The sequence below is a fragment of the Bos grunniens genome, chromosome 5 (genome assembly GCF_055505025.1).
Source record: "Bos grunniens cultivar Pamir isolate PY7600 chromosome 5, Bosgru_T2T1.0, whole genome shotgun sequence".
NCBI lineage: Eukaryota > Metazoa > Chordata > Mammalia > Artiodactyla > Bovidae > Bos > Bos grunniens.
Window position 1 is genome coordinate 5,863,147 of NC_141169.1, and position 23,141 is coordinate 5,886,287.

Genomic DNA, 23,141 nt, shown 5'->3' on the forward strand with positions numbered 1-23,141 from the left:
TTCATTCAACTGCTCTCTTTTTGTACTTGTTTTGTGTTTTCTACTTTTCTTGAACCTCAGTACAGAGCTTGTACTTTCCTCTCATGGTGCCAGCATTATACCTGTAAGAGTTCGTGCTCCATAGGCTGTTTGCAATGAACTATCTCTTGAATCTCACTACTATTTGGGAACAAAGCAGTGGAAAATGTGATGCTGGTGGTCTTTCTATATTATGGGGCCCATCTGTTTGCTATTACCTGTTTCCCACCTGCTGTTCTTACCAGCATAAAACTCCATCTGCTACTTTCTCTTCGCTTCCAAGCCTGACTTGGCACTAAATCTATCAGACTCTGCTTTAGGTGTGCCTAGTCAGCATTACTTTTCCTTAATGATTTTTTATTAATTAATATTAAAGGTCTGCTTTATTTTATTCGCCTCTTGAGAGTATTTAAGATGTGAGCAAGGTAAGCAATACTGAATTCAAGACAATCTGTCTAAACTATTTGTAAAAATAGTACTAAGCAAAGCCAAAGGAGGGGGGAAGTATTAAGCAAGCATCCAGATTTGGAACTGAAGAAAGGGTTACAGATGAGAGCGAGTGACCTTGGGAAATAAATTAATGTTCTTTAAGATGAGAGAATTAGGTACAAAGTCTCTAAGGTCTTTTCTGAATGAAACATTTTCGATGGCAAATATTCATCCTTTAGGACAGCTTTAATTCCGTCTCAATTCCATTTCCTTTATGAATCTTTCCTGACCTCTATCTTGATAAAAATGCATCCCTTCTTTTAACTCCTACATGGTTTAATTCTCAACTATGTTACAGAAATACCTTACCCTGAATCGTGGTCAAGTTAGCTCTTCAACTTGACTTTGTTTTACTCCATTACACTGACCCTTCCCTTAAGCTGTGGGTTCTTTAATGTATCCATAGAGACTTTGTAACTCTCCCAAATGCCTAGCCAAGTGGATTATAGCTAGTACCTTACAGTGCAGGCTGGATCACTATTTATTGAATAAATTAATGAATGAACTTGAAAATGACTGAATAAGTGAATGAATGAATAACATCATAATAGTTCTGTTCTGAAGGAAATAAAAACCAAAAATGCTACTGAACTAACTGAATAATGAAAGAAATTAATGCCAGAGCTATGAATTTTGGTCACCATGGAAAGAAACTCCAGAAGGTAAATATAATAATTATTTAATGGCAACATCTAGTGTGGGTAAATTGTAAATACCATAGTGTATGTAGAAGGAGAGGCCATGCTACAGAGTGACTGGGAGCACAGATTCTAGAGATAGATAGTGGCTTTTGTTCTGGCTATTAGATCTGGAATGACCTTGGGAAAGGTACGCATGTAACTCTGTCTCAGCTTTATGATCATCTGTAACATGGGAGTAATTACTTCATAGAGTTATTGTGAAAATTAGATGACTACCTGGCAACCTGGCACATATTAAGTGCTCAGTAAATGTTAACTTATTGTACAATTAGTACTGACATATTTCAATATGTCTGTTCTTTAGTACATAAAATGAGAGTAATAATGAAAGCTTTCTCCAGGAAGATTGTGAGGATTTTTTTTTTTTTTTTTTGCTCTTATGGCCATTGAATATGTTCTACTTACATCCTTATATTGAACAAAAATAACTTAAAAATACCTAGAAAGCACAGAGGTATTATTAAGGTGATCTGGATTCTTACTCATCTCCGGACAGTTTATTTTTCCAATCTAAGAATCCTACAATGTGTTCTTGTTACAAAACCGGCATAACATAAACTGCATTCTGTACTTATCTTATTATATACACATCAGGCACAAAACTAACAAGCACGAATATTTCCGCTTAATGCTTCAGAAGAAAATTCTACAACATTCTTGAAAGCTACCAGAACCCTTTGGGGTCCTCCCAGGCACAAACCCTTTCTGTGTCCCCCATTTCCTGTTTGTAGGAAAATAAGGTTTCAGCCTCCTAGATCTTCCCTGAGTTCCAAACAGCAGATTCAAACAGTTACTAACTAGGGACAGGAGGTAATGCAGAAACAAAGGAGAAACAGTCAAGAAAAAGGAGTGCAGGATGGGGCGGAGTCCTGGGTCCCCCTCAAGGGATATACAGAGCAATATTTTCGAGATTCTCTGCTGGAACTCTGCCCCACCCTCCAGGTAGAGGATGGTACATTCAGGCTGAACACAAGATTCCTGGAACACGCCCTGTTACCTCACCACAAAGCCATCAGAAGAAAGTTACACTCCCTGCAGTCCTCAACCCAAATTTTGCCTATAAGAACTTTACCCTGAAAACCATAGCAAGCCCAGGGTTTCTAAGCACAGGTCACGCATCTCCTCGTATAGCCCTGAAATAAACCTTTCTCTCTGCTCCAGGTGGTGCAGTGGTAAAGAATCTGCCTGCCAAGGCAGGAGACATGGTTCAATGCCTGGGTAGGGAAAATCCCCCGAAGAAGGAAATGGCGACCCACTCCAGTATTCTTGCCCGGAAAATCCCATGGACAGAGAAGCCTGGTGGGCTACAGTCCGTGGGGCCGCAAAAGAGTTGACACTAGTGAGCAACTAACCGTTTCACTTTCTGCTCCAAACACTGATGATTCTGTCTGTTTGGTCTCACTATGTATTGGTCCATGAACTTGCATTTGATAACATTCTTACTTCAAAAACATCTTCCTCTTGGAAGCAACCAAATGCCTTCCCCAAATTTGTCAGTTAATGTTAATTCTGTGAGGATGAAATTTGTAATTAGGGCCCAGATGCCAGTTTCCATTCTGGCTTTACCAACTTCCTAGCCATATAAATGTGTTATTGCATTCTCTCTAAACCTCAGCTTCTCTATCTGTAATACAAGAGTAATAGCAACATCTATACTTAGAGGGTTATTGTAAGGATGAAGTAAGATTGCATAGAAGATACTAAGCTCTGAGTGTGTGGCAGATAATAACTGATCAATCCATGGGACTGATACTTTTTTTGGATGAAATACACTTGCAATTATACCAACAAAACAGTAAAGTAAGTCCATTTAGGTATACTGCATTTCATAAAGAGGTTCCAGGTTTCTACAATACTAACTGATTGAACAATTAGAGGAATTTTATTTTTATTTTTTTTTAATGAGAGGCAAAATTTTGCTTGAGCTGTGAATAGTCTTTTTTTTTTTTTTTTTTTAACAAGGCTTTCCAGATCCTGGGATGACGTCTTGCTATCATCTCTCTCATTGCTGAAAGACTGACAGTCCACAGAATTGTTTCCCTAAGTGTAGGCGGTGATTAACAGGGAGGAGAGAGAGGTGTTAGAGCAGGGATATAGGAGTGTTTTGAAGCCGTAGGATCTCTCGCATCTTGCCCAGTGGAAGAGACATAAGCCCCCGTAACATCCCCACCTGACAGCACCCAGAACTGAAGGGCTGTCTCACGGTCAGCACATGCATTTACATCTACCTTTTCTGCCCCCATTCTCCTGACTTCTCACTTCAGTGACCACAGTAGGAGCACGTATAGGAAAGCACATGAAAAATTCAATAACACAGCAGAATTCAGTGATACAACAAGGTGACTTTTCAGGAAGCTTTAAACCATAAGAAATGTCTCTTGGGAAAACAGAAAAAGGAGTTAAAACCTAAGCAGTTTGACACAAAATATTTCTCTAAGATATTTCAGATCAATTGGTGATTTAAGATGATACAGTGCCAAGGTGACAAACAACCCCAGATTGAGTGATGAGCAGAGAAATGCCCTCTAATTTCCGTGACCTTCTTGAGCTCTGCTCTAATTCACAGCATCTCCACTGACAGCTCGCTGAGCTATGTATGTATATCTTTTTATTTCCACACAGGAACCATGCTCAGAAGCCCATGAGCTGTTCAAAAATGCCAGGCTCCTAGCTGCCATTCTCCTAAGACACAGAAGATCCATAACTTCTTCATGTATTTTTATAAATGACTCCGATGTGTGGGGAAGACTTTATGAGGCCATCCTAAACTTCTGATTTGAAACAACCCATTACCTATTACCATCCTCTGTCACCGGTCTGAGCATAGAGAAGGCGAGCCCATAGAAATGTCATAAAAGAAAAATGAAATAGTTCAAAAAGATGAGGTGAAAGACAATTGCCTAGCTCTAAAAATGCAAGTACTGGGTATAACTGTATATCATCCATATTAGGTCATTAAACCAGGGGACGCAGAGAAGGACTGAAAACCCTGGTACTGAAAATACTATAACCATTTGATTCTTTCTCTTCCCCTTCTCCCTCTCTCCTTCCCTCCGTATCTCTCAGTCTTCCTCTGTCCCTCATGTGAAAACCCTATTATTCAAAGAACAAAAGCAAACCTGTTTGAGGAAAGAAAAAAAAACACTAATATTTCTCTCTTCTTTCAATCCATTATTCTTCTACAACTGTGAAAGCTATTAAGTGATCCTTGCACCACAGAATACCATTGAATAATCTGAGCACTCTAATGAAGACATTTCATCAAATAGTTGCTTCAATTATAAAAATTACCTAGATTGGATAATTAGATCTTTACTGAGAAGCTGTTTCTAACCCTCTTGTACAAGAAGGTATGAAAATGGATAGATTTGAAACTGCGTTTATTCCAGAACTTGTTTATCCTCAGCTCGAAATGTTGAGATCTGGGGTCAGCTGGTCAGAATCCTTTTTATCAAAGAACAGAGGAATCATGGAGAATGAGCTCATTCTAAGAAGAGAAGCTGGGACACGAGGTAACTTCCAGGAAAATGGACCAGAGTGTCAGGGGGAAGATGATTCTGGGGAAGTCGGTGCTAGATTTTTAGCCTATCATTTTCCAACCACTCACTGACTCTCTTCCTGAAAGCAGCTTTCTTGAGTCCTCAGCAAAGACTGTACTTCCATCATCATTCCCCCTCACAGCATCTGTAGTCTTCCTCCTAATAAAATTACATATTTGTTGTTATGTTTACCAGCTCAATGCCTGTTCTTTCTACTTGATTGGAGGCTCCATGAGGCCAGAGGTCATTTCTGTTTTGTTTCCTATCTCCTTATTGCTCTGGGTTTCCCAAGTGGCACCAGTGGTAAAGAATCTGCCTTCCAATGTGGGGGATGCGGGAGACTGGGCTTTGATCCTGGGGTCAGGAAGATCCCCTGGAGGAGGAAATGGCTGGCTGAATAACTGAGCATGTATTGCTCTGCTCCGATGCTCTCAGTTGCTTGGTCATTTCCGACTCTTTGCAAATCCATGGACTGCAGCCCACTAGGCTCCTCTGTCCATGGGATTTTCCAGGCAAGAATACTGGAGTGGGTTGCCATTTCCTCTTCCAGGGGATCTTCCCAACCCAGGGATTGAAACCACATCTCCTGTGTCTCCTGCACTGGCGGGCAGAGTCTTTACCACTGAGTCAGCTGGGAAGCCCTGTCCCCCTATTACTCAGCCTATGTACTTATTGAATGAATGAGCAGATGAATGCATGAGTACCAGGAGAAAGAGGGAGAGCTTTGATATAAAGAGAGAATAATGAACAAAAAACCAGATACACTAAGAACAGAAATCACATCGCCATTAGCTTCGATTACATTCACAGGGGTAGGACATGGCACACGTAGTGCAGATCTTCGACATCAAGCATTGGCATCTTTCTCCCAGACACTAGATCACTAGATGCCACAACCAGTAGCAAAGACGCTGTCTCTAGGAAGGGAAGGGGAACACAGTTACACTGTGCCCTAAACAGCACTAAGAACAGGCCATGAAGGAGAGAAGAAGTTGACGCTTTATAGAGAGAAAAATAGCCCAGAAGATTATTTTTAGGGTCCACACAAGTTATCCCAGGAAATTCTCTGGATTATTTGGGGAATATTTGAGAAAAGCTCAAAATTTACATTTATAAATTGATTTTGAGATGTTATAATCACACTTATAAACATTAATGGAGGTACTGCTAAGAGAAGAAAGCAGTCTGTAGATGAACATTATAAAGTCATGTTCCTATATGCATGCATATGTTGGAAAGGACAGGAAATTTATTTACAATACATTCATAGTGTATTATATAGTATATATTATTTTGAAAAGTGACATAGATAGTTCTATTTATCTTTTTTTTAAGGTTTGTCTTTAGTTTGTTAAGTGAAAAATCATTGTGCAATCTTAATGAGTCTTTAACATATTACATTACACTTGAAGTATATTGCAGTGTGCAGCCCCAGGGAACATGGTGCAGTGGGAGTTACGTGCCACAGAGAGACACACTGATCTGTGAGTTCATAGTGCTGCAAAATTAGCATTTATTTGTATTTCTAATTTAAGAGTTTTAAAGATGTGCTTTTTTTTTTTGAAAACTAGTAAGAAAGGAGAAACAAACTGCTCATTTCAGCGTGCTAACTTGAGAACAGAGAAAAAAAGGTAAACGGGTACAGGGTCACTTATGGAAGCAGGGACACGATGACCCCGCCAGATAATGCGATGGTGCAGCTCCTCTTTCTTACACTCTTTTCTGCAAGTGATCACTTCCACTCTTAGACCATCTATGAGAAAATAAAGGTGTTTTGGAGGGAACAGAAAGAGTGAATATGATAGTAGACAATGCGATCAGAGAGTGAATAATATGAAGTTCTTATGTAGATCAGGTAGGAATAACCGTATTAACCGCCGCCCCCCCCCCTCCCCGCCCCGCCGCCCCCAGATACACGCTGGGCAAGATGGGACACGGCCCACAGGCACCTCTGTGTCTTTGCACAGAGCAGCTCCTCTGCCTGGAAGATGCTCTCTGCAGTTTTCCTCCTTGCTCCTTCTCATCTATCCAAGAGGAGTCAATATCTGATAGCTTTTGATTATGCCCTGAGGAATCTGTTACCATCAAGTGGGATAACAATTTGAAGGGTTGAAAAATTAAGAAAGCTACTCAATGGCTGTTTTCAATACAAGCAAAGCCAAAGATGGATTGCTGTTCCCCACTCCACCTCTGGTTTTGGCTTTCCATCCAGTTGTTTCAGCTTCACTGGCACAATTAAACAACAGCAGTGACCACAACAGGACCTACTGACCCAAAGAAACAAACAGCGCACCTTCTCAAGTGCCCATTTGTTACTGCACTGGGCTCTGGAGAGATGACTAGTTTGGGATTGTGATGGCAGAGACTTGGGTCTTTTAAAATGCAAAGTGAGAGTCACAGGAAGAAATGAAGTTGGCTTTAGCCCAAGTAGTTTCCACATCTGACACTCCGGTTTCTCACTGTGCCCTATGGCCTTATTCAGAGTATTTCCTCCGCCCACAAAGCGGCTCAACATCCCTGCACATGTCAGTGTGCCATCTGTTGATTATTTCTTAACAATATCTCCCCTTAATAATGGCTGAAGACCTAAAAAATTGTTCTTAAAGCCACCAGTCTCTGTGGAGAAGAGGATAGAGAAAATTTTAAAGTACACAAACATGGTAGAGAGCACACCAACCACATGTGCTTGTCATGCAGAGGGGCTTTGTAACAAAGACCAAATCTCTCTTCTACCTGAAGGTTAAGTACTTCACCAAACAAGTTTCCCAGCCCACTGCAACCATCCCAGGCAGACACCATCACCCCAATTATAGAACTCCCATAATACTTTGGTTTGCACCAAAAACAACAATGAAAGTTAAACCTCAATATGAAAGTTAGATGTGGTCTTGCTATGACTCCAGGTAAGGTGCAAGCTTCTCCACTAGGGGAATGTCTCATACATCTTGGTCTTCAGAGCTTCTAACTTAATTTTTGGTACTTGGGAAGTTTTGATAAACAATTACAGATAAGATAATCCAAAGAGAACTTTAGTACCTCTTACTTTATAGAGATATATATTATTATATAGCTGAATAACAATGTTTGAATTAAGACAAAGGACCCACATCTCTAATTCTTTCATACACAATTTCATGGATACCTATTGTCTCACTGAAGTATAATTCTAGTCATGCCATTTTCCTGCTCAAAAAAAAAAAAAAAACATAAAACTTAAATAAACTGCTCCCCATTACCTGGAGAAATGTGGGTTCCCCTTAAAATCATCTCATCCCCAGTCTTCTCCATCTTTACCCAGTCATCCAACACCTAGGAGCCATTCTTGATGTCTCTCTTTCCCTCTAATCACTCATGATCAACTCCTATCAAATCTGCCTCCAAAATACACCTAAAATCTGTCCACTTTACCTCCTCTGTGACTTTCCTAATCTCAAGGTACCAGTACCCCTTACTCAATTCTCAAAATAGCTTTACTAGTCAGTAAAACTGGTCTCCCTGTTCCTAGTCTTGCCCATCTCTAATCCACTTTTTACATAAAAGGGCAGTGGAATGAACTTTAAAAAACTGTGCATTCATACTTCAATGCATTCTAACTAAAACATTTTATTACCTTCCATTGTACTTAGGGAAATACAGAAACTCCTTACCATCACCTTGACAGTGCTCTTTGACCCAGCCCTCCCTATGTTCACCTCACTTGACCACATCATCCATGACTGCTCCTGTTCCTTGACCATTACTTTTCAGCCATACTACTAATTTCAACCTGAAGCCTGTCCCCTCCCTGCCCCGCAAACAATTCTTCTCAAGGACTTTCTCATGCATGCTTCCTTCTTGTCTCAGCCTTAATGTCACTTCCTTAGGTCTTCCTGGACGACCTAATGGCTGCCCCATCCACGCTGTCATCTCACTGTCCATTGCACTTTCTTCCCAGCACTTATCACCACTTGATATTGCCTTGTTTGTTTTCTTGATTTTTTGGGGGCTCCCCTGATGGCATCTGGTCCCATCACTTCATGTGAAATAGATGGGAAACAGTGGAAACAGTGTCAGACTTTATTTTTGGGGGCTCCAAAATCACTGCAGATGGTGACTGCAGCCATGAAATTAAAAGACGCTTACTCCCTGGAAGGAAAGTTATGACCAATCTAGACAGTATATTGAAAACCAGAGACATTACTTTGCCAACAAAGGTCCGTCTAGTCAAGGCTATGGTTTTTCCTGTGGTCATGTATGGATGGGAGAGTTGGACTATAAAGAAAGCTGAGCACCGAAGAATTGATACTTTTGAACTGTGGTGTTGGAGAAGACTCTTGAGAGTCCCCTGAACTGCAAGGAGATACAACCAGTCCATTCTAAAGGAGATCGGTCCTGGGTGTTCATTGGAAGGACTGATGCTAAAGTTGAAACTGCAAAACTTTGGCCATCTCATGCGAAGAGTTGACTCATTGGAAAAGACTCTGATGCTGGGAGGGATTGCAGAGGATGAGATGGCTAGATGGCATCACCGACTTGATGGATGTGAGTTTGAGTGAACTCCGGGAGTTGGTGATGGACAGGGAGGCCTGGCGTGCTGCGATTCATGGGGTCACAAAGAGTCGGACACGACTGAGAGACTGAACTGAACTAAACTGGTGGCTCAGATGGTAAAGAAACAGCCTGCAGTGTGGGAGACCTGGGTTCAATCCCTGGGGAGGGAAGATCCCCTGGAGGAGGGCATGGCTACCCACTCCAGTATTCTTGCCTAGAGAATCCCATGAACAGAGAAGCTGGCAGGCTACAGTCCACAGGGATTGCAAAGAGTCGGACATAACTGAGTGACTAAGCACAGCATCCACTTCCAGTGAAATAGAATGTTGGACCCTCTTCCATCTTGCTTGGAAGATGGAATCACACTGAACTGCATTGCCTGGAACAACTCCTGACACATGGTGGATGCTCCATAAATATTCATTGAGTGAATAAAAGAATGTGGTCCAAATAACTGGACAGGCCATTCAGAACCCTGCTGTTAAGATACCACATTATTCTTCCAGCCACTGCTCCTGCTGTGTTTCTAACCAAACACAACAGTTTGTTCCCTCTACACACTTAGGATTTCCCTGAACTGTTCAAGGATGGAAGGGTATTCAGGATGAATTCATGACCAAACCCAGCTAAATGTGTCGAGTCAGTCACATTTGTCTTTTGATCCTTCCAGCCCTCTGCTTAGATTTCTCTCCTTTGCCTTGCTCACTATGCAGTGTTACTACTTTGAGGGGAATTCTGTAAACTTATTCACCGTGATGTGAAGGGCTATAGATAACCAGATGGGTTCATACAGTTTTATCTACATTTCACTCAGGTTGACCAAGTGCCTCAAAATGATCTGGATAATTGAGGGTAGAAGTTTCTGCTCAGGAAACAAACAAACAAACAAATGTTCTATGAAATTTTGATTTCCTAATTAAGCAAATTGTACTGTTATTACTATCTGACATGCCTCAGGGACAGATATTTCATAGGAGAGGCTCCACACTTACTGTCTAGGCCTGCACCGCACATTCCAGGGCCAATGTGCTCTTTATGTTAGCCTGGTATCTCAATCCAGGTGTCTCTGTGCAGAACAGCCTGGAAAGACATAGTCCCAATTCTCAGGACTGCAGGGTGGTGCTAAGCTGTTCTAGTTCATTGACACATAATTCAGGATAGTGTTATCTCATTTTTAAAAAAATTTTTCAGAAAATATAATATAGGCAGCTGGGCAGTTTTATCAAAAACCTTACAAATAAAATCTTCAGTCTTAAATTCTCACTTAGTTTGATATCTCTATTTTCCCTTTGCCTCTTTTTTCTGATATATACATATATAGTTTCTATAAGAGTGTCTGGCACATTATAGACACTTTAAAAAAGCATTTGTTGGGTTTCCCTAGTGATTCAGTGGCAAAGAACCCTCCCTCTCGCAGGAGACACGGGTTTGACCCCGATCCAGAAGGGCCCCACATGCTACAGACCCACTAAGCCCATCTGCTGCGACTATTGAGCCTGTGCTCTTGAGCCCAGGAGCTCCACAACTGAAGCCCGCACGCCGTAGAGCCCTTGCCCTGCAACAGGAGAGGCCGCGGCAATGAGAAACCCAGGCACCACACTAGAGGGTCGCCCCAGCTCACCACAACTACAGAAAAGCCTGCTCAGCAACAAAGACCAATCAGAGCCATAAAGCAAAAGTAAGTAAATAGAATTTTAAAAAATAAATAAGAAACACTTGTTGAGTAAATTTTCTTTTCAAAATATTTTGAAAAAAGGCATTGATAAAAAGATTGTCACTATAAAAATGTATTCCTGCGTCACAGAAAGACTACTTAGAGGTTCTAGTGTCTGAAGTGCTGAATGTATAGAGGTCCTCAAATAGCCAGAGAACTTTCCGACGGAAAATTTCCTTGTAATATCCTGATTTGGGCTTATCCTGAGAACTCTGAAGAATCACTACTCTTGGCCAGACACAGAGAATACATCACCTCTCTTCACTGCTTCAAAGTTAGTCAAGCATCATCTCTATACTTATGTACATTAAGTAAGCCCTCCAAGAGCCCACAGCCAAATCTGGATGATTTTGTCCTTTGCTAGATATGTGCTTCCTTGTATGAAATGTTCATTTCCCCTGAGGTAGGAGCACATCTTGATAATTCATCATAAGTTTCCCCCATGCCTACCCCCATCCCCAGCAAAGACACTATCTCTCTAACATTCTGTGTCAGTTTGGGGAAAAATGCTGGAATGAAGGGAACAGATTGTAACCTGAGTAGTTCATCTCTCGATGACTTCAGCAGATTAAGTTTTGATTCAGTAAGAAGGGAATTTTTTTTATTTTTAAAAATTTACTTTGAAAAAAACTTTTAGTTGATAAATGTTATATAGTCTAGTATAAACTGCAAAATACAGTGTAGATGATTGTCAAGATTTCAACATTGTATGTATGTTTTTCTGCACATTTTAATTTTATGTCCAAGGTTTTCATTGAGACCATCTGGCAACATTCATTTCCTCTTGCTTTTACTCCATGCTAAATTATACTGCTTCCCATGTCCTGGGCCATGTGCCCCTTAATGTACTAATTTAAGGTCTCAGGGCTTAACGTGATGCTGCTCCTAGATTACACTTGTGTTTGACACAGTTGACTTTGGTGCTACAAAAACTTCAGTGCTTCTGATTAATCAGAAGAGGGAATTACCCACAAAACCTGATATCACTCGGGAAAGTGTTTCCTGGGGCCTCTCAATTCCACCAAGATAGATAAATGGAGAAGACATTTGTTTTTTTGTTTTTTAAACACACTGTATGTGTGTGGAAAAGCCATGAGAGAAAAGTTGAGTTCCATGGAGTATACACGCCATCCCTATCAGTTGTAACCCTGATGCTTTCACTAACATGTAATAGACTAAGGAGGGGGGAATACAAATTAAGCTTTTCTGAGTTACTATACACAATTTTAAGAAAAATGTCCCCTGAGGATGTGTTTATACACACACACAATCTTGAACACAGATTCCCTAAAAAGGTTTCAGAGTAACAACACCAGATGGTGGTGAGAGGGGGAGACTATTCAACACAACCACAGGGAAAGCAGTTCAAAGCTGAGGTCAGGTTGGCCTTCTGGTCAACAGATGCATAGTTTAAATGATTGCTATGTTTGTAAAGGAGAAGAAAGAAGGAAGGGGGACAGTAGAAAGGAATGAAGGAAGAAAAAAGAAAGGAAAAGGAAAAAAAAAAGGCTATCTCCCATTATAGAGCATGTCTCCTACTGGTAATTTAATGTTTTAAACATGCATTATTGTAACAACCTCTTAAAGGGAAAAAACAACACATATGAGGCGTTACCCAAAGTAATAAACTCAATAATGACTTCAACAGATTGGGTTCCTGTGACCCCCTTTGAAGTTCAGTTCAATTCAGTTCAGTTCAGTCACTCAGTCATGTCTGACTCTCTGAGACCCCATGAACCGCGCAACGCCAGGCCTCCCTGTCCATCACCAACTCCCGGAGTCCACCCAAACCCATGTCCATCGAGACGGTGATGCCATCCAGCCATCTCATCCTCCATCATCCCCTTCTCCTCCCGCCCTCAATCTTTCCCAGCATCAGGGTCTTTTCAAATGAATCAGCTCTTCACATCAGGTGGCCGAAGTATTGGAGTTTCAGCTTCAACATCAGTCTTTCCAATGAACACCCAGGGCTGATCTCCTTTAGTATGGACTGGTTGGATCGCCTTGCAATCCAAGGGACTGTCAAGTCTTCTCCAACACCACAGTTCAAAAGCATCAATTCTTTGGCGCTCAGCTTTCTTCACAGTCCAACTCTCACATCCATACATGACTACTGGAAAAACCAAAGCCTTGACTAGATGGACCTTTGTTGGCAAAGTAATGTCTCTGCTTTTTAATATGTTATCTAGGTTGGTCATAACCTTCCTTCCAAGGAGCAAGCGTCTTTTAATTTCATAGCTGCAGTCACCATCTGCAGTGATTTTGAAGCCCAGAAAAATAAAGTCAGCCACTGTTTCCACATCTATTTCCCATGAAGTGATGGGACTGGATGCCATGATCTTAGTTTTCTGAATGTTGAGCTTTAAGCCAACTTTTTCACTCTCTTCTTTCACTTTCATCAAGAGGCTCTTTAGTTCTTCTTCACTTTCTGCCATAAGGGTGGTGTCATCTGCATATGAAGTCACAAAACATACAGCAAACTCTGAAATTTTAAAAACAAAATGGCTGAATGAACTGAGCTTTACAGCCTGTGGCTTGGTCAGCGTCTCACTCTCCTCACATCTGAACATTGTTAACGTTCCTTTACCAAGTTCTCACCCATTTACATATGTACTTTTTCGTAATTTTTTCCCCCAAACTAACAGATCATTGACATTCCAAATTCATACTGATACAATTAGATTATTAACCCAGTGAAATGTTTTTGTCACAGATGTAAGTACACAGATGAGCCAATGAGAACTGTGTGCTTGAGTTGCTTAAGGACCGGTGGGAAATACATGATACATTCACACCCACATATACCGGCCGAGGTGACACATATGGTTGGTTAAGTTGTGCAGTGTACAAGCTGCATGGTCGACTAGGCAGTCTGTAAGTAAAGTGATAGACCGTGGGAGTACAAAGGGGAGAGGATTCCTTCGTCTGAAACATTAGGAAAGGCTTCCTAGAAGAGATGATATTTAAGGGGCACATTGATGGAAAGGGTTTAGACCAACACACATGCTGTAATGCTGGTGAGAGAAATTTAGCTAGGAGGAACTGGCTGCTTCGGACCCCGTGGCCCAGAAGCCGCTCACTGGCCTTGGTCCCCTGTGCTGTGATCAGTGTGTATCACTCTGGCCTGACTTCTTCATAGCACTCCTTCATGGGGATTCTTTCTATACCTGCTGAGGCCTTTGCTTCATGCCTCCCACCCTTTTTCCTGCTTTGCTAACTCCCCTGCCGATCTGAGGTTAGGCTTTACTGTCCATCACCCACTCTCCATCCCAGTCTAGACTAGGCCCTCTCCCTGGAACTCTGGACAGATCTGTCATCAAACTTATATATGTTCTGAATAGAGTCTCTGCAAAACTACAGGCTCTTTAAGTGCACAGACTATGCTTACCTTGTTCACAACTAATTCTCCAGTGACAAACATAGTCACTGATACTGACGAGCTCAGTAAACAATTTTTGAATTGCTAACAAAGCAATACTTTGCTACATCAAATTAAAATAGGCTTTGTGAGAAAGGGAGACTGAAAATACTAGGTTTTCTGTACAATTCAACTTCTTTCAAAAGTACCTGGAGATTTATAAAATTAATTTAAGGTAATAAGATTCCATATTTCTTTAATTTTTAAAACTCTGCTCTATGAACATTTAGAATTGTTATCCGACTGAATAAATAAGTCCTATCCATTTGGAGGCAAAGGAGAAAGGGAAAGATATATCCATATGAACGCAGAGTTCCAGACAATAGCAAGGAGAGATAAGAAAGCCTTCTTAAGTGAACAATGCAAAGAAAGAGAGGAAAACAATAGAATGGGAAAGACTGAGATTTCTTGAAGAAAACTGGAGATATCAAGGGAACATTTCATGCAAAGATGGGCTCAATAAAGGACAGAAACAGTGTGGACCAGAAACAGAAGAGATTAAGAAGCGGTGGCAGAAGAGATTAAGATTGCAATGGACTGGTTCCAAACTGGGAAAGCAGTACGTCAAGGCTGTGTATTGTCACCCTGCTTAGTTAACTTATATGCAGAGTACATCATGTGATGCTAGTCTGGGTGAATCACAAGGTGGAATCAAGATAGCCAGGAGAAATATCAACAACCTCAGATATGCAGATGATGCTACTCTAATGGCAGAAAGTAAAGAGGAACTAAAAGAGCCTCTTGATGAGGGTAAAAGAGGAGAGTGAAAAAGCTGGCTTAAAACTCAACATTCAAAACACTAAGATCACGGCACCAGGTCCTATCACTTCATGGCAAATAGATGGGGAAACATTGGAAATAATGACAGGCTTTATTTTCTTGGGCTCCAAAATTACTGTGGATGGTTACTGCTGCCATGAAATTAAAAGATGCTTGCTCTTTGGAAGAAAAGCTGTGACAAACCTGGACAGCATATTAAAAAGCAGAGACATCACTTTGCTGACAAAGGTCCATATAGTCCAAGCTATGGTTTTTCCAGTAGTCATGTATGGATGTGAGATTTGGACCAGAAAGAAAACTGAGTGCTGAAGAACTGATACTTTTGGAATTTTGTGCTGGAGAAGACTCCTGAAAGTCCCCTGGACAGCAGAGAGATCCAACCAGTCCATCCTAAAGGAGATCAGTCCCGGGTGTTCACTGGAAGGACTGATGTTGAAGATGAAACTCCAATACTTTGGCCACCTGATGCGAAGAGCTGACTCATTGGAAAAGACCCTGATGCTGGGAAAGGTTGAGGGGAGGAGGAGAAGGGGACGACAGAGGATGAGATGGTTGGATGGCATCACCAACTCAATGGACATGAGTTTGGGTAAACTCCAGGAGATAGTAAAGGACAGGGAAGCCTGGTGTGCTGCAGTCCATGGGGTCTGTCCAAAGAGGTGGACTCGACTTAGCAACTGAACAACAACGATCCACATGGCACTAATCTCCACATGGCAAGAATATTAAAACACATGAATTTCAGTTCTTTTGAAAGTATAGAACATATATGACAGCCTAAGGATAGATTTCATCCACTGATTCATCCATCCAATAAAACATTCACTCAATGCCAGAGCTATTCTAAGCATCGAGGATACAGTTAGAAATAAGACAGAAAAGACTGCATGGGGGTGCTGGGTGGAGGAGATAAACGTGTAAACCAACAAATAATAAAAAACACTTGGAGATGATGAGTGCTACCTGAGAAAATAAAAAGGAGCTTGTGCCAAGAGATGGGAACGTGAATCACTTACTTTATAGATGATCAGAGACGGCATCTCTGAGGCGGGAGTATTTAGGCTGAGACGAGAAGGAAGCAGGCCTGAGAAGAATTGGGGAAGAATGTACTGAGGTGTGTTATAGGAAGTTGTAAAGGACGTGGTTCAGATATTTCACTGTAACGAAAGGTGAATCCATTGAGGGCCAGTGATGAGTACTACCCAGGCTTCTGCAGAGATCTTCTTGCTCCCCGACCCCACTCCTCCCCCACCCCCAGTAGAATCACCTTTCATGGTCAGAGGAGCAAGTCTTTGAAATGTGGGAGGTGAGAGAGAATTTTTTATTTTTATTTCAAATGCCATTCCCCATTTTCTATTTAAATAACTCTGAGGAGGTATCTTAGCCTTCCAGCCCTGAACTGGTTAGGCTTCTTACTTGTACACCACTGACACTAACCCGACTGACTTAAGATGAAAAGGAGTCATTGGAAGGATATGAGGATTTTATTCATCCAATGAAAATGCTGGAGAGTCAGCTTAAAAAGCTGTCGGGAAACAAAGGTCCTAATCAGCAAAGAACAGGGCCAATTCCCTGAGAAAAGCATCTGCTTGGAACCCGGAGCCTGGCCCTGCCCCTACTCGATCCACACTGCCAGCCCTGCCCCTACTCGATCCACACTGCTGGCCCTGCTCCCACTCGATCCAGTGCAGGCTCCACTGTCGGTGGGAGCTGGCCATGCAGTTCCCTATTCACTCCATCCCCACTGCTTCCAAAATCATCTCTCAATAGCCTTTTATCTTTGCAGCTGTCCCTCCAGCTTCAGAGTCCTTGGCAGACACCAAGGAACCCAGGTGGCCAAATTCAATATGCTTACACCTTGGTTTTCTCATCTCAAAAATGGGTACGCTTGTATCATATCCATTTCTTAATGTCATAATTGTCAGGATTAAATTAGACAATATGACAGTAGCTGTGCTTTGTGTTATTTTTGTTCCTATTTGGACAGGTTCTTTGGGATAAGCAAAGTAGCTACATAGGCCTTTATTCTGTTTTTTCTTTCTTTTATTTTGTTTTTGGTCATATGCAGCATGTGGGATCTTAGTTCCCTAATCAGGGATTGAACCCATGCCCCCTGCATTGGAAGAGTCTTAACCACTGGACCACCAGTGTTGCTCTTTCCATTTTTGGTTTCTATTCCCTCTTACCTTGTCATTTCATCATTCTTTTTTTCCCCTTGATTTTCTCTTTTGTCTCCCATTTCATCTTCCTTAATGAATCTCAGTTTTCAGAATTATACATTGGTCTTTCATTGCTATCACTGGCCAATCTGAGAATGTCTCTCATTTTATGAAGGAAAAGAATGTTTCAAGCAGGACTGTCAGGACTTTGGTTCTTCTCCATATTTTAAAATGATGTCTTTGGTTGTTGAGGACAAAGAAGTATTGTATTCTTGCTTTTCTTTTCTAAGTCCAGGGTCAGCCTAAAAACTGGAGGCTGCAAAATGTTATTCTCTAGAGCAGAGTTTTCAGTCTTAGCACTCTTGACATTGTGGGTTGGGCAGTTCTTTGTTGTGGGGTCTGTCTTGCATATTGAAGTATATCTAGCAGCGTTTCTGGAAGCCAGTATCTATCCTCTCCCCTATTCCAGTGTCACAATAAAAAAAATGCCTCCTGGAGGTTAAAACCATCCTGGTTGAGAATATCTGCCAGGCATTCGATTAGGTGATTTAGATCTATGTTACTCTTGACTTCACCATGGGGCTTTTTTCTAAACAGTATTTAAATATTTTGCCCCAACTTAGATGACCTGGACCACTTCTTGAATAAGCTGACTGACTTTTTCCAGTCCTAACCATAAGTTGTGTCTTGAACTTCCCACCTTGGCAATAAGAGTGACTTCATTCAGAGGGTACATATGGATCATGACTGTATGGTCCATCAAGAATATTCATAAAGCAACTCAAAAGTGTCTTTTTTTCCTACATGACTTATAAGCTCACTGTTGCTGAAATATAGTTGTTTCATTGTCAAATACCACTGATTGTAGGATTCACCATTATCATTTTTTTCTCACTTAAAATACATTATATTAAAAGTTCACATCTTCTTTTTAGCTTAATTAACCACAAACGTTACATATATTTGCATTCCACTTTATTTCTCAGGATTATAGTCAAACTATGAGTCTAAGGATAGTTTTAAATGGTAAGGTACATCAGAATTATCTTGGGACTCTGTTAAAATGCATCTTATTTCTGTCCCTGCCCTTCATATTATAACTTTGAGGATGAGCGGCAGAGTCTAAGGACGCTCTAAACAAGCATCTCGGCGAATTCTGATGCCAATAGCCAACCAACACACATTGAAAAAGGTTGGTTTAAGTTTTCTTCCCTGTTAGAGTATAAATATTTTTCTAAATCACTCTCGGACCTCAGCAGTCATGTGTACCATCACAATAACACACTGTTTCATAGGCTTGCTTGTGATCTTAGGAGATGTTCTAAATAGTACCAAGGGCTCATTTGAACTTTCTATTTTGCTAAATTTGCAGTTTTGCTTTTAGTAATTCAGTGATGTACCACTGGGAGTTGAATAGCTTGTTTTATAAGCCAGCTGGGACCTTTCAACAGATGAATGTTTAATCCGTGATACCCCACTTTCCTGATGCTTATGTTGGCTACACTAATCTTTGCTGTCTTAGAAAATCCTCTAACTATTCCCCAAATTTTGGCACTTTCTACTGTTTTTCCCTTGGGACAAAACAGATGGTCTTCTGGATATAAAATAATTTTTATTTCAAGACTGCATAATAACATCAATTTTACAAGAAATGTTAAGTGATGGTTAAGGACTGGAGTTGAATTTAAAATTCACCAAAATGCGTTGTTACTAATGCAAAGCTGTTAATTAGGGTGACACCTGAGTGATCAGCATCTTGTCCACATGTTACATCTGTTTGTGTCCAGTCACTGACAACTACTTGTCAACTCGCCTTCTCCCTGGCAGCTGGCGATTTTTATTTGTCATTTATTACATGTTCAGGTTTTAGAAGCAATCAACTATGATAAAAGGTATTTCACAATAAAAAATGAAAAATTTTAAGGCTAAGTTTTGCATTTGCTAATCATCATACTTTTCAATAATATTGATTAGGCAGACTTATCCAAATAGGGGAATTGTGTCCTACATAGAATTTTTAAAACAAGAAATTTTACTATTGCCCAAAATAAGAAGCACAATATTTGAGTCAATGGGGCTCCTTTTTTATATCACACATACTAGTATTCATAAATAATTAGCAGGTTCTTAGTAAATGTGCTTTTTCCCAATTAAAAAAAAAAAGCATAAGCTAATTCAGCAATTAAGGCTTAAACTCCTTTTCCCAGACAAACTACAGAATTAGAAGATGTGGAAACAGGTTTATCAGACAGAAAACTACAGGATTAAGTCTTTAAACAGAGTTAATACAGAAATGTTTTGGCTCCATTTAATTTCAGAAGGCCATGGTCCACATGAACGACCCTAGAACACGCTCCAAAATTGGCTGTTTCTATCCGTAAAATGTGCTAGTTAGTCATTCAGTCATGCCTGATTCTTTGCAACCCCACGTACTGTAGCCCATCAGGCTCCTCTATCCATGGGATTCTCCAAGCAAGAATACTGGAGTGGGTTGCCATGCCCTTCTCCAGGGACCTTTCCAATCTAAAGATTGAACCTGAATCTACTACATTGCAGGCAGATTCTTTACCATCTGAGCCACGAATGAAGCCATAATATGTGCTGGGATCTATTTTATTTGATGGGTTAGAAACCACTTGACGAATTCTGCTTACTCTACACAGACTACACAAAGCAGAGAAGTGAACGGAAGTCCTAAAGGTTCCTTACTGGGGGCTACTCATTGTGTAAACAATCATCGTTTACTCACCAAAGCTCTCTAATAGAGTTACTACAAAACACAGGTAGATGGGAGAGCTGAAAGCAACACTCTGTACTAAAAGAGTGCTAACAGGGCATCTCTGAAGGCTGTCAAGAAACTGGTATCTTAGCTTCATTAAAAACTCCCCCTCTACATTGGACTTTTATTTTGATATGGCCAAATTACAAGAAGACGGCCGGACCTCTGCCTTGAAGAACACCAGCAACACCAAGAAATCCTTCCTGTTGTTTTAACAGTCAGTCTGGCTTCTGAGATGTTAGGACAAAGTAAACATGGGATTGGGAGAAGACGATGGCACCCCACTCCAGTACTCTTGCCTGGAAAATCCCATGGACGGAGGAGCCTGGTGGGCTACAGTCCATGGCGTCGCTAAGAGTCAGACACGACTGAGCGGCTTCACTTTCACTTTTCACTTTCATGCATTGGAGAAGGAAATGGCAACCCACTCCAGTGTTCTTGCCTGCAGAATCCCAGGGATGGGGAGCCTGGTGGGCTGCCGTCTATGGGGTCACACAAAGTTGGACACGACTGAAGTGACTTGACGGCAGCAGCAGCAAACATGGGATTTTGTCAAGATCAAAGTCTCCTAAGATTTATTCCCTGGAAATAGAAAGCTTTGGTGCATCTTCACTGACTGAATCATGGAACTGAGAGCCATGGTAATCAAGGTGAACTGTCAGCCTTAGCCTCCACAACAGCAGTGAACATCCCCCAACAACTTGCTTAGTCTAAACATAAGCTAATGACGGCCAAAATTATGGTGGTAAAAACTGGATTAAAAGATGGAACAAATGAGGGCTGAATTGCCAAGAAAGGCTAGGCAAACCTTGTCAGTTTTTTTAAATGGGAAGGGAAAGAGAAGGCAAAATAAAAAGCCACTTCCATTTTTAAAACCCAGAAGACTGAATACAGCAGTGCCATTAATAGCACTTGCAAAATCAGGATAAATATTTGAGGGTTCAAAGATGTGTGAGGTTTGCAATTTATTAAATTTGAAAGACCAATCCAGTTGCAACTGTCCAGTTGGCATGTAGAGGAATCGAAACAAAATTCAAGAGGGGATTTGGGAAATTGCACAAAGATGTCAGCGGACATGAAGTAGTATACAGGAACTAAGGAAGAAGTGGCTGAAGATACATGTCTTCAAAATATTTACAGTTAGCAGATAGGGGAGGGCAAACCGGCAGCTGAGAAGACAAAATTCTGAAAGTGTGCTCAGAAAGCTCTGTGTCAGAGAGGCACATCTCAGGGAAAGGGCTGATCAGCTGCAGAGATGGAGAAGCCTGAGCCAAGTTACAGGACGGTGAGCACAGCAGAAGAGGAACTGAAGCAGCCTGGGACACGTTGCGGCCACACTGGAAGGAAGTGCTGTAGAGACTGCGCCCATGACACCTGATATTTCATCTCCAGCTCAGCCTGAACAGATGGCACAGATGACACTCTCTTCATGTGAGAGTTCATCTGGATTTATAATCTAGTCAGTCCCATTTCCTTATTCGCCTCCAGAAGGACTGGAAGCAAACCCCATCTGTATTCCCAGAGGATGCAGAATAAGGCTCATTAACAAGATGTTTGAGACAGCTCTGCTTGCAGTTTTATGAAGAAACTTTATGAATTAGCACATAATATGTAATATAGTGTACACTCTCACCATTGCAGACCAAGATTTCAGTGCCTTATATTACAGCTATATTTTCAATGAAATGTAATCGGTTTCTTAACTGACAGATTTTAGCATCTTAAAGTTAGTATTAAAAGTAAGATTGATAAAGTTATTTTCATGTAAAATATTAAGAGCTGGATTCCTGTGAGAAATAGAAATATGGCACTTTCTTAATTTCCAAATTTAGCAAATCCCAAGCCGAACCTTTTCAGAATAATAAATCTTTTTTGTATTACACTGAAATCCCCTCAAGTCTATCCCAGAAGTGGGAAATAAAGTATGAAATTAACACTTGTTTCATTTCTGCAAAATACTTCAAGTTTCCTTTTTGGTATACAGTACTTGTTCAGATTTTATGCATATGTTTTGAATTTCACTAATGCCATTTCAAATACTTTATCATATTTTGCTATACTGGATGATGTATTAGGAGTTTAGTGAAGAAATAAAGCCACAATTTGATTAATTACAGTCCAGTGGTTATAATTCTGCCTTTCAAGTAATTGAAGTAATTTCTTTTGTCGTAACATAAGTAGTCCTTTTACAGACATAATTTTTCACCGACCACTAATAACTCTACATTTTATGGAGTTACATCTGGTTGTAAACAGCAGAACACTTCTTTGAGCTAACCTCAATATTGTCATAATAACAAAGGCCAGTAACCAGACAAAGCACCAGAATGTAGCTGGGCTCTGAGAGTGATCTAGAATCAGCTTTGTGCTCCGTCTGCTCTTCTGCTTCAGTTTTCCTCCAAGAACTAGCTGTGTCTGCTCCTTTGTCAACAGATAGAACATGGGGACCAAAAGCTGATTTATAGGTCATAATTCAGTCATCCATGGGGAGACTGATCCTCTCTCTCTCGTTTCAAATTTTAAAATTCGGGGACAAAAAAATGACTAGTTTTCATCAGCTATCCATTCTTAAATGAATCAACTCTGGCTAAAAAGTGGTGTCTCCAGAGAGGAGAAGGGGATTTTTTTGACCCAGCCCATCAACTGTGGACAGGAGCCATGGACATGTCAGACAAAAAGGCTGCCCAGAATTTCCAACCATTGTGATGAAAGGAGAGGTGAAAAGTGGCAGGAGCTACAGAGGCTCTTCTTCTTCTTCTTCTCTCTCTCTCTCTCTCTTTTTTTTTTTTAAATACAAGAGGCTCTTCTTAAGTGTTGAGATAACATATTGATTCCATCACTTACATTTTTTTTAATTGACTGATTTGCATAGAAAACTACAATCATAACTATTGTTTGGGTCTGTTTAAGTAACTTTATTGAAAAATATTTGGTCTGGGTGCATGTGTAAACACTGTTTATTTTTAGTTGCCTACTGGGGACTCCGGTGGAAAACTGGGTGAGCAGGAGAACAT

The 23,141-nt window shown here is 40.8% G+C and overlaps 1 long non-coding RNA gene across 2 annotated transcripts; it reads left to right on the forward strand.

The window, feature by feature from the left end:
- The first annotated feature begins 233 nt into the window (after positions 1-233).
- Positions 234-7,066, forward strand: LOC147371269 (uncharacterized). 2 transcript variants are annotated; one of them, XR_015163389.1, is made up of 3 exons: positions 234-443; positions 1,072-1,169; positions 3,831-7,066. It is a non-coding gene; the product is annotated as an uncharacterized LOC147371269 (long non-coding RNA). The 2 variants fall into 2 exon arrangements; XR_015163388.1 differs by having other exon boundaries at positions 241-443; positions 1,059-1,169; positions 3,831-5,396.
- The last annotated feature ends 16,075 nt before the right edge of the window (positions 7,067-23,141 follow it).